The sequence below is a fragment of the Panthera uncia genome, chromosome D1 (assembly GCF_023721935.1).
Source record: "Panthera uncia isolate 11264 chromosome D1, Puncia_PCG_1.0, whole genome shotgun sequence".
In the NCBI taxonomy this organism is placed as follows: Eukaryota; Metazoa; Chordata; class Mammalia; order Carnivora; family Felidae; genus Panthera; species Panthera uncia.
In genome coordinates this window covers 800147-811086 of record NC_064808.1, presented here as the reverse complement: position 1 = coordinate 811086, position 10940 = coordinate 800147, and the positions used below count along the sequence as shown (strand labels likewise).

General features: G+C 60.6%; 1 protein-coding gene across 2 annotated transcripts in view; it reads right to left on the bottom strand.

Annotated features, from left to right (window-relative positions):
- The window catches only part of CD81 (CD81 molecule), a 334787-nt gene that overhangs the window by 45321 nt on the left and 278526 nt on the right, over nucleotides 1-10940 (bottom strand). The gene's annotated exons all lie outside the window — the stretch shown is intronic.

Sequence of the window (10940 nt, the reverse complement as noted above, 5' to 3'; positions counted from 1 at the left end):
TCTGGGAGGAATGTGGGAGGCAGGATCTAATGCGAACATCGGGATTGGCGTGCCATCTTACAAAACACCATTTGAAATGTCCTGTGACGACAAAATATTTGGAAAGGGAATTTGACTTTCAACGCCTTCGTGGCACAAAGGGGTGATTTGGAGCAGAGCCATCTTGGGGGCACCGGGGAGGACGGGAGCCCTGGTACCACGTACCCGGCTGGGAGGCCCAGGGAGGCTTTGTCCAAACCCGAGTCTGTAATTGGACGATTCAGACCTGAGGGTGAGGCAGGGCCACAAACTCACGTGGGGCTGTGTCCCCCGGGGGGCACACGTGGTGAAGCCACTGTCTGGGGTCCAATCTTGGCCGGTTTGTACCACTCGGCCGCTGTTGTGCTCCTCGGGGAGCCAGGGCTGACCGGGCGGAGCAGGGGGCTCACCTCCGTGCTGGAACGGCTCCCTTCCGGTGTCTCTCGTGTGGGGTCCCCCTTGGACACTGGGGACCTCAGCAGGGGAGGGGGTGCCCCTGAGAGCTGCAGGCGAGGTCACCCCTTGGCCTTCTGGAAACCAGCGTTTCCGGCCATCTCCTCTCACCCGCTGCTAAGAACAGGGCCAGCCGGGACGCCTCCTCCATCCCGGTGCCCCCAGACCCTCCACTCTGGTCCCAGGAGTACCCCCCGGGTCTGCAGGGACACAGGGGCATCTCTGATGACTGTGGCACCGCTCCAGATGGAGCCCAGGCGTGACCCAAGAGGCGGCTGGAGTGGGAGTGCAGGATCCCGGGTGCCTCAGGGTGCCGGCCGTGGGGACTGGCCAGCTTGACGCTCTCTTGGCGGAGATGAGCCGCTCACTGCCGTCACTTCTCTCCAACTTTGGTGAGAAACACAGCGCCTGGCAGCCTCTGTGGCAGTGAGGTGACCCTGCCTGCAGCCAGACCCCCAGGCGCCTCCGTGCTCAGTTTGGAGAAAGGCTTTCGGAGCCGGGCCTGGGTTCCTGGCCTTCAGACACTTGCCCGTCTCCTCCGGGCACCTGGGGCGGCCACTGACCTCCGGGAGCCGTGAGGGGGCCTAAAGCAGCAGGCTGATCCCCGAGGGGTGGCCCGGTGGGACGCTGCCCGGCCTGCGCCCCTCAGACCTCGTCCTGACGGTGGCCCCATTGCGAGCCAGCCCCGGCCTGCCTCCTGCTTTCTTTTCCACGGAAGACGCTGGGCGCGTGTGGGAGCACGTGCGCACGTGTGCATATGTGCGTTATATGTTATTTGCTGGCCGGCGACCTCCTTTTTCCTTCCTCCTCCGCGACCTCATCTAATAATTAACCGGGTCATTGGAAACTGTCATAGGAGCTGACTGAAAGTGCCCCCAGTGGCCAAGGCTGGGACAGCAGAGACCCGGCTCGGGGACGTGGCGCTGGACGATAGCCCCATAACCCACCCCGTCACAGACACCCGGGCGCCCACACTGGGCAGGTGGCCCCTGGAGGAGAGGAACGGGAGACGAGACCAGGACACCCGCCGGCCTGGAGAAGCCCAGGTGTGGCTGTCACGGCGACGTCCTTCCGGAGACCACAGCCCGGCCGCACCTGATGCACACCTCCGCCGGGTGAGCCGGGCCAGCATCGCGGGGACGAGGCAGGTGGGGAGCAGGAGCCCGGACGTGATGGGGTGGGAGGGGCGCGTCACCCTGTGGCCCTCCCCCCCAAACCCGCAACCCCGCCTGACCGTGACACCCACACCAGACAGACCCCAACTGTCCCCACGATGTGGCTGACCTGTCCCCCTCGGAGCCGTCCGGGTCATCAAAAACTGTCAGAAACCTGAGGACCGAGTGTCCTGCGGTGCCCTGGGTGAGAACCGGGGATGGAAGCAGGACGGTGGGGAAAGACAAGAACTCTGCGTGGAGTGTGGACCTTTAGTTAACAATAATGGGTCAGCAGTCATTGATTCGTTGTGACAGATGTCCCAGACCCACGTCAGATGTTGGTGCCAGGGGACAGCGGGCGTAGGGGGTGCTCGAACTCTCTGCACGACCTTGGCAATGTTTCTGTAAACCTAAATCTGTCCTACGATAGCTTTTATTTAGAAGCGTGGTTATGTCCAGAACCCCAGTCTCACAGCACCGGGCGGGGTGGGGGCGGGGGCAGTGGTGCTGGTTCCGCCTGTTCACTCACTGAGCCGTGAGCTCTTCTCCCCCCGCTTACCCACCCCCAGTCCATTAGCTGCTCATCCACCAAGACTGTCACCTGTTCGGTGACGGCACCTGCCCACCTGCCCGAACACTCGTGCATTCACCTGCCCACCTGCCCGCACAGGTGGGACCCGCACAGCCCCAGGAGCCCCTCTTCCCCCAGGAGGGCCCACCCCAGGCTGGCAGGGCACACGTTGGCCTGGCCTGGCAGCGGCCGAGCCACACCCAGGCTCGGGGCTCCGGGCCCTGCTCCATCCCCCGCCCCCAAGATTCTGGGACAGAGCTTGTCCTGCGCATGAAGGGGTGGGGTAGGGCCCATGGAGGGCTGCACCCCTGCACGCACGCAGAGGGGGGCGAGGGGTGCATCCACCTCACGGGTGCCAGCGCCGCCTCCGGAGGGGTGCGTGGGGCCCCAGGCACCCTGGAGCCCCTGCCCTGGGCCCAGGCGTCAGCAAGGAGTGTGGACTGGGCGCTCCCACCCGGTGGGGCCCAGCCCCCCCAGCCCCCCGGGGGCCCTCACGGCAAACATTTCCAGCCCACTCCTGGAATTTATTTCACCCGCGGTGAAACAGTGCCCGATGACGAAACGGTGCAAAGCACTCACTGTCAGCGCTGCGTGGCTCCGGGGCATATCCACACCCCGCCGGGGGCCCGGGGCCACTCAGGCTGCAGACCCCACGCCCCAGGGGGTCCCTCCGACAGGCCCGTCTCCCGAGGCAGGCCAGGGTCGGGGTGGAGCCAACAGCCGAGTGAGGAAGGGGACAGGACAGGCCTTCGCACTCAGGCGGTGAGCTCCGTGCCCGCATCCTGCCGACCGAACGCTGTGCCCCCGGGTTCGCAGCCGAAGCCCGGGCCTCAGGGTGGTGGTTAGGGTGAGTGAGGGCGTGAGGGTGGGGTCCGCGATGGGATGGGTGCCCCCACCCCCCGCCCCGGCGAGGACCTGCAAGGGAAGGCCCCTTGTGTGCACACGGGAAGGGGGGCTCCCCGGGAACCGCGTGCAGGGGCCCCGGCCTCGGGCTCGCAGCCTCCAGAACCTTGAGGATAAACGTCTGAGGTTGCAGGCCACACCTGTGGTGTCGTGGTGCGAAGGCCGTGGCAGGCCATCGCACGTGCACCTCGTGTTTACGGAGCACCTCCGAGCCAGCTCTGGGGAATCCAGTGAAGGAAGCTGATGTGGCCACTGGCCTCGGGGGGCCCATCCGGAGCGGGGAGGTGGGGAGGCCTGGGGAAGGCTCAGGACGGGCAGGGGTGAGGCGGGGGTGGACCTGGGTCCTGGGGGCAGAGGCATAGGCGTGTGGGGAGGCGGTGAGAAAAAGAGAGGGAGCAGTCACCTCCCGGCGGGAGCTCCGTCCGGTCGTCGCCTGCCTGTAGGCCACACAGTCTGGAAATGCTGGGGCCCGTCCAGGTGGCAGGAGGGATGGGGGACGAGAGGCGGGAGGCAGAGGTGCCGGAGGCCTGGGTGGGGGCAGGCAGCCGAGACCCCGCTCTGAATGCCCCCCCCCCACCCCCCGGCGTGCGGCCTGGTGCCTGCAGAGGTGACCCAGGTCCAGCTCTGGCCAATCACAGTGGCCCTCCCTGCCCCCGGTGGTGGGCCTTGGGGTTGGATATGTGACCCTTAAGGGCCACTCTCTGGGTCAGGAGCTGCAAAGTGGGGCCCCCAGAGGTGCCTTCCCTGCCTCGCGGAGCCACGTAAGGCTGAGCCCCAGGATGAGGGGAGCCAGGGACCCCCAGGCCTGTCCCCCCCCAAGGACCCAGCTGGCCCTGGGCAGCACATGCTACGTCGGCTGAGGGCTGCCGTTCACGCAGGCCGGCATGAAGCAAGGTCTGAACGGGGTGTGGTGGATCCAGAACACAGCAGACGGAGGGGGGTGGGCACCGAGTCAGGAAGCATGGAGGAGGGCTGTGGGGGGGGGGGGGGGGACGGCCACACTGCTGACGATGCAGGTAGGGGTGGCCTGGCCGGAAGGCCCTGGAGCCCTTGCAGGCCTGTGATGGGGACCCATGATCTCAGCTACTGGACCGTGTGTCCCAGAATCAACCTGGAAGGACAGGAGCACGTGACAAGCTCTGGGTCAAGCGGGCAAACGTCCCACCTGAATCCCGACAAGAGAGACACCCGCCCCACCTGCCCCCACCCCTTCCCCCTCCCCCTCCGCCCCCCTTCCTCCCACCTCCCTCCCCCCTTCCCCGCCCCGGGTCAGCTCCGAGACCAGAGCCAGTTCACGGCCCCAGACCCCGTGCTTGGAGGGAGGACCCCGGGCACGGCTGCACACCTCCCCTGGCCACCTTGTCCCCGCCTTCCGCAAAGGACTTGCGGCGTTTACCAGGACAACGGTGCCCCGGGGGAGGGAAAGAAGCAGGCTATGGGGGGCACGGGGCCCTGGCTCTGGTCTGACCCCGATTCCCAGAGGCCCCAGACGTCCCTGTAACCAGCAGTCGGGGCTTACGGGGGCCCATGGACTTCTAGCCCAAGGCCACCTCGCACTGGGGCCAGGGGGTCCCCCCCGCCCCCCGGTGTGCGGCCTCCTCTCCAGCTCCCGGAAGCGTAATGGGAGTTGACAAGCTCGGCAGCTGGCAGCTCCCCACGTGGGCTCCCCGACTGTGGAGGGAGGGCCGTCGTGGCGGGACAGGCCCAGGGGAGCCTCCGGAACCACGTGGCCCCAGGACGAGAGTCCACGCACAGCAACGCCGAGTGCCCGGGGGCCGTGTAGACGCTGAGCCTCCACCTGGGACTTGAGGGCCGCGGGCGGTGATTCCCGGCGTGCCCCCATCCCCCTTGCCGGCCGGGGCCTGTGCGGGAGGCAGGAGGGTCCTGGAGGGCGGGTGACGGACCACACCAGCCCTTCCGGGCACGGCTGATGGCTGGAGCCGATCAAACACCCCATGACAGCCGTGGATCTGGTAAAGGCTTTTAAAAAAATAATAATTATTTGTAAGATTTTATTTTTAAGTAATCTGTCCACTCAACGTGGGGCTTGAACTCACAACCCCAAGATGGAGAGTCACAGCTCCACTGGCTGAGCCAGCCAGGCGTCCCCCAAAAATAGATTTTAGTTTTTAAGCAGCTCTGGGTTTACAGATACCGGACAGAGAGTTCAGAGACACGGCCCCCCTCGCCACACAGCGCGTCCCCCGTTACTAATATCTTGCCTTCGTTGGGGACACGGCTGCAATCGATGAGCCAATATTGATGCGTTACTATCGTCGGAAGCCCACAGCTGACACTGGGGGTCCCTCTGGGGTGTGCATCCCGTGGGTTTGAACCGATGCACGAGGACGCGGATCCACCGCGACTGTGTCACACGGGGCAGTTTCCGTGCCCTAAACCCCCGCGCTCCTTCTGTTTATTCCTTGCTGCCCTTGAGCCCCCGAGGGTGCATGATCTGCGCCGTGTGTCGTTTTTGCTCTTGTCCAGATGTCACAGAGTTAGAATCGTGCAGTGAGCAGCCCGTTCGGACCGACTTCCTGCACTTAGCGAGATGCCTTTACGTTTCCTCCACGGCTTTCCACGGCTGCCTAGCTCGTTTCTTTTCGGTGCCGAATAATATTTCCTCGCCTGGACATCTCGCGGTTTATTTATCTGTCCACCCGCTGAAGGACATCTTGATGGCGTCCGGGCTCTGTCGGTTGTGAATATAGCTGCTGGGATTATAAACAAAGCTGCCGCGAATGTCCCGTGAGCCCGCGTTGCGTGGACGTAGGTCTTCGGCTCCCGCGGTAGATACCGGGGAGCGGGGCTTCCGTGTCGCGTGGCAATGGCGTGTGGAGTTTTCTCAGAAGCCGCCAGACTGTCTCCCAAAGCGGCCGCCCCACTTCCCATTCCCACCAGGGACAGACGAGAGTTCCCGTCGCCCCGTGTCCTCGACAGCATTGGGTGATGTCGCCGTTCTGGCTTTGGGCCACTCCGGCGGGTGTGTGGAGGGAGCTCACGACTGTTTTGATGTGCATTTCCCTCACGCCACGTGACGTGGAGCATCGTTCCGTGGGCCCGGCGGCCGTCTGTGCGTCTTCTCTGCCGGTCCGTCTTAAATCAGGCTCTTTTCTTCCTCTTGAGCTCTAAGGGTTCTTTGCACGTCTCGCAGGCGAGCCCTTCGTCAGGTGTGTGTTCGCCAATATTTCCCCCGGTCCCTGTGTCTCCTTGTCTTCACCGGGTTTAATTGTAACAAAGTCGAACTTCGCAGCCATCGGGCTGGTGAGGCATCTGCCCCCCTGGTTGTCCCAGTTTGCACGGCTGGAGGGGCCACATCACAGGTCTGCACCGATTCACGCCCAGCCGCTAACTGTTTGGCTGGACGGTCAGGGACCCGGGAGGAATGCAGTTAGAAAACTGGCCGCAGGAGGTCTGGGAAGGAGGGTCTGGGGAGGAGGAGCACGGCTCGACTTCCCCGAGAGGGCACGGGACCTGGAGGTGTTTGTGAGCCGTGTGAGCACCTGATGGGGGGCTGACCGCCTCCACCGAGGGCAGTCCCAGCTACCGGGGAGACAGGATGGCCGCTCTGTGGGACAGACAGCCTCCCTCCGCGGCCGCTGCCATCGGCAGGTGGGTTCGGGAGCCAAGGTGGGGGTTATGCCCCGAGACCCCGTGGGGACGAGCCCTGACACCCCCATGCCGTGCGGGGGCCCACCGGCTCCCCTGAGGCAGGCAGTGGCCGCCCTGGACGGCCTCCCCCAGGGACAGGGCACCACTCTGGCCTCACTAGGGCACACTCTCATTCTGAACGCGGATCCGCTTTTCCTGACCACCGCGCCTCTGCCCAAAGTCCCGCCGCCAACTCCCAGAGCGCCTTATTCGCGATCACGGCGTCTCACGCACCCCTATTTCTGACCAAGGAGCGCATGGCCCAGCCGGCGGGGTGGGCAGCGGGCCCCTGCTCGTGCAATTCCTGGGTCTTCCCGCATGCCTGCCTCCCTGGAGCAGCCGACCAGGGAGGACAGGGGACTGGCCTTTTGAAATCTGGGCCGTGGCATCTGCTGAGCGACAGCATTTTGCGGGTCGGGGACAACGCCCTGTAGGATGCAGGGGACGCTCTGAATCAGCTCAGATTCGTGGCTCCAGAGGCGTGGGGGTAGTGGCTGGGATTTCTGCCACCCGACGGAGCCCCACCGCTGAGACCCTACCTTCCCGTCCCACCCCTCCAGGCTCTCCAGGTCTGGAAGTCTGAGTGCCTGCGGGAGGGGCTCCCACTCAAGGGCACACGACCGTCGGTTACACTGGAAGCCGAGACGGCCACCGGGCCACCTTGGGGTCCTGGCACCAGAGAGACAGCAGGCAGAGGGGGGCTCACCGCGCAGGCTGGGGGGCCAATCCTCTTGAAGGGAGGCTGATGTCACACGACGGGGTTGAGGAGGATGTCTGTCAGGGAGCAGAGTCCCTGGAGCACCTCGGATTCCTCTGTCCCCTTGTTAGAGTCCACGGGACATCACAGCCATTGGCCCAGACCCATCAGGAATGACGGCTCGGGTCATCCGCGGAGCCAGGAGCCGCAACCAGCTGAGGGGCATGTCGAGACGGAGAGAATGTGGCATGGTGGCGGGGGGGAGGAAGGCGCTTCTGATCCCGGTCGTCCACGCGGCCCACTGCACAAGGCGGCCTCGACAGTTGCTTGAGCTCCTTCCTGATTTGACGGGAATGGGTGGGACATGACTACCGTCAGTCACCAGGTTTCCCCCTCTCTGTCACACACACATCTGCCTCTGGTCCTCTGTCCATCTTCCTATATTAAAGGTCACGAGCGGGGCGCCAGGGTGGCTCAGTCGGTTGAGTGTCCGACTTCACCTCAGGTCACAATCTCACACGTTGTGAGTTCGAGCCCCGAGTTGGGCTCTCCGTGGTCAGCACAGAGCCTGCGTCGGGTCCTCTGTTCCCCTCTCTCTTTGTCCCTCCCCCGCTCGTGCTCGCTCTCACCCTCTCTCTCCGAAATAAACAAACGTAAGAGAAATTTAAAAAAATCACGCGTTCACAGCGATTTGTCTGATGTCAGCCCAACACGGCGGTGGGGGGAGGGGCACTAGGCTCCCCCATTTCGTATCTGTCGCTCCTTTCTCTGACCTCGGGCACCTGGCTTCCCCCACCCCCAACACATACCCCTCGTTCTTCCCTCTCTCCCCGTATCCCACCTCCTCGCCTGTGACGCCCGCCCCGTCCCCCAGCCTCCTCTCCTCAGCCTGGATGTTTCGAAGGAAGGGAACCGACAGACGTGTTTTAAGTAAACAAACGAGAAAGGAACAGAAACCTTTACTCTGTTCTGTGACGGCCTGGGGGACCCGGACGGGGCCTGGCCTCGGCTCTGCCCATACTCATCACCCAGCGGAGCAGCAACATTTGAGTGGGAATGTGACTTCCCGGGCAGACCAGCGGAAAAGAGAAGCCACAGTCCGACGCTCACGCGGCCTTCGGAGCAGAACGAGAAGTTCAAGGCATCCTGACCGACACTCCCTGAGCAGAAGGGGCGGGATGTGCAGCAGGAAGAGGTCATGGGGAGCACATCCCAGGAGCCAGGGGACAGCGGCAGTCGAGTGACACCTGGCAGCCCGGGAGCCGCAGAAGAGTTGTCAGTGAGGAGGACGGTCACACGCAGGGATTCGGGGGCGCCCCAGGAAGCGGAGGGGCGCGGGGAGAAAGCATGAATAGGTTGATGTGCGCAGTGACACGGGGACACGAGACATGAGGGGAGGAAACGCCGGAGAAGGAGCGAGTGCCCCGGAATTAAAGAAACCCAGGCAAGCGCTCTCAGGAGCCAACGGGACGGATGGGGAGGAAACCGGACACGTCCGAGTGACACTTACAAGTACCAAAGTTCTGGAACGTTCCGGAGGTAGAATAAAGATCCTGTCAGGAACAATCCTCGGAATGTCGGGAGTGTTGGCCACGGAAACACCCGCTTTGCCAACAAGATTCTCGGATTCCCAGAAATAAATCTGGGAGGGTCCATCAAGAGCTGTGGAAGACAGCAGACCAGTACGGCTCACAAAGCCAGCAATCAAGGAGGAAACAGTCACCCGCGAGAGACCACGGGCAATACTAACAAACCTGGAAATCAGCGGAACGGGAATATGTCAGGCCTCCACGTGGCAGATCCTAGACTCAAACGAGGACCCTGATAGACGTTGTTCGGAGCAACGGCTTCCTAGGGCAGAGGTGCTGATCTTCCCCAGATCGACCCAGGCACCCAGTGCCAGCCCACGCAGATTCTCAGCTTGGAGTTTGCAACACTCAGGGCACTCACCCACCACCGGCATTGAAGTGTAGAAGCCGGTGACTAGGACAGTCAGCTTGATGCAAAGAACAGCCAAGGGGGACTTGCCTTGTCCGACAGAAAGACCCAAGATGAAGCCCCACAGAAAAATCCCAAACTGCATGGGACGGACACAAGAGGGAAGACTAAAGCCAGAGGGTGGAAGGTGTGGAGGCACACACTTGTAGACATTTGCTTCACGCTTAAAAATATTTATTTGTTCATCGGGGCGCCCCAGGTGGCTCAGTCGGTCGAGCGTCCGACTTCGGCTCAGGTCATGATGTCGTGGGTTCGAGCCCCGCGTCGGGCTCTGTGCTGACGGCTCGGAGCCTGCAGCCTGTTTCGGATTCTGTGTCTCCCTCTCTCTCTGTCCCTCCCTCACTCCTACTCTGCCTGGATCTCTCTCTCTCAAAAATAAATAAGCATTAAAAAAAAATAAAAAAGTATACTTTGTTCGTGAGAGTCTTTCTGTGAACAATAAAGCCGTTAAACAAAAAAAAATTTTTCTCATTAAATTTTAATGGCAAAAATTATGATGTGTTCCAACCCAACCCAGTACCCCCTAAACTTCCACAGGTAAAATAATATATCAATTGAGGAAGAAAAATAAATGTGTACAAAGATCATGGGGATTTAAAAAATCAGTTTGTCAATATTTAAGAAAAAAAAAGGGAGGGCTGTGCCTGGGGGCTCAGTCAGTGGAGCATCTGATTTTGGCTCAAGTTATGGGCTCATAGTTTGTGGGTTCAAGCCCCACATCGGGCTCGCTGCTGTCAGCCTGTCAGCACAGAGCCCACTTTGGATCCTCTGTCCCGCTCTCTCTGCCTCCCCCTCAACTGCACTCTCCCAAAAAGAAAGAAATATTTAAAATTAATTAATTATTTAATTAACTATAAAAAATCAGTTTGTCAATTTCTATAAAACGACCCGGCGGGAGTTTGATTGGGATTATGTTGAATCTAAAGATGAACTTGGAGAAAATTAATGTTATAATACTGTACCTTCTAATCAATGAATATCGTGTACCTCTCCATTTATTTAAGATTTTTACAATTTCTCTCAATGTTTTGTGGATCTCAGTGTATAGTTTTAAACATCTTTTGCCATATTTACATCTATATGTTTAATATTTTTTATGTTACCGTAAAAGGCATTTTAAAGTTCATTGTCCAACGGTTCTTTGCTAGCATACTGAATTACGATTTGTTGTCTATACTGATCTTGTACATTGCAACCTTGCTAAACTCATTTTAATTAGGGTGGTGTCTTTGTACATTTGATCGGACTTTCTTAAGAGGCGATCATGTTCTCTGTGAGTAAGAACGTTTTGTTCTTTCCTTCCAATCTGGATGCCTTTTGATTCTTTTTCTTGCCTTATTGCACTGGCTACAACCTACGAAACAAGGTTAAATAGAAGTTGGAGAAGAGACATCCTTGTCTGGTCCTTGGTCCTAGAGGGAGGGCATCCAGTCTCTCAGCACTAAGTTTGATGCCCTTTATCAGGGTGGGAATAGTTTCTTTGATTCCTAGCTTG